This window comes from Halyomorpha halys, unplaced genomic scaffold (assembly GCF_000696795.3).
Source record: "Halyomorpha halys isolate HHAL.00 unplaced genomic scaffold, Hhal_1.1 Scaffold282.1, whole genome shotgun sequence".
Taxonomy (NCBI): Eukaryota; Metazoa; Arthropoda; class Insecta; order Hemiptera; family Pentatomidae; genus Halyomorpha; species Halyomorpha halys.
This window is the reverse complement of record NW_027110990.1, coordinates 404,870-405,387: the sequence shown is the minus strand read 5'-3', so window position 1 is coordinate 405,387 and position 518 is coordinate 404,870. Positions and strand designations below refer to the sequence as shown.

General features: G+C 31.1%; 1 protein-coding gene across 1 annotated transcript in view; it reads right to left on the bottom strand.

Annotated features, from left to right (window-relative positions):
• LOC106680717 (ATP-dependent translocase ABCB1) overlaps window positions 1-518 on the bottom strand; it is a 75,252-nt gene that overhangs the window by 74,043 nt on the left and 691 nt on the right. The window lies entirely within an intron of this gene.

Genomic DNA, 518 nt, shown 5'->3' with positions numbered 1-518 from the left:
TTATTTTGTCAAATACCATATAAACTACTATTCCTACAAAGATAAACATTATTAACTATTTTAATTTTAATTTTAAATTTAACTAGCTTTAATTTCAGTGCTGACAGACATCTGTAGGTCCTCTGGTTTCTGAAATAATGTTCTTCATAAATCAACTATTGAACATAAGTAGCTCTATTATGGCTCTTATTTCAGAAAATTTATTCTTCACTGAATAATTTTCTTTCAGATTTTCTAGTGTTGTTGGTAGTTGTAAAGATATAGAGCTCCGAATGAAAAATTAATGTTTTAGAGCAGCCGCCATTTCTTTCCCCCTACCTATACTGGCAGACTCAACAGTTTTGACCAGTAATTATACATAGTTTTCATTAAAGTAATCAAAAATTAGGGTGAGATAACTGCTTTTTTTCTTCTCGGCTCTTGTACTATATATATATATAGGCAGCATGGGTGTATAAAGCATTTCTCTCTAGTTATTTCTTCTCAACATTTCCAACCCACAAGCATCTCACCCAGCA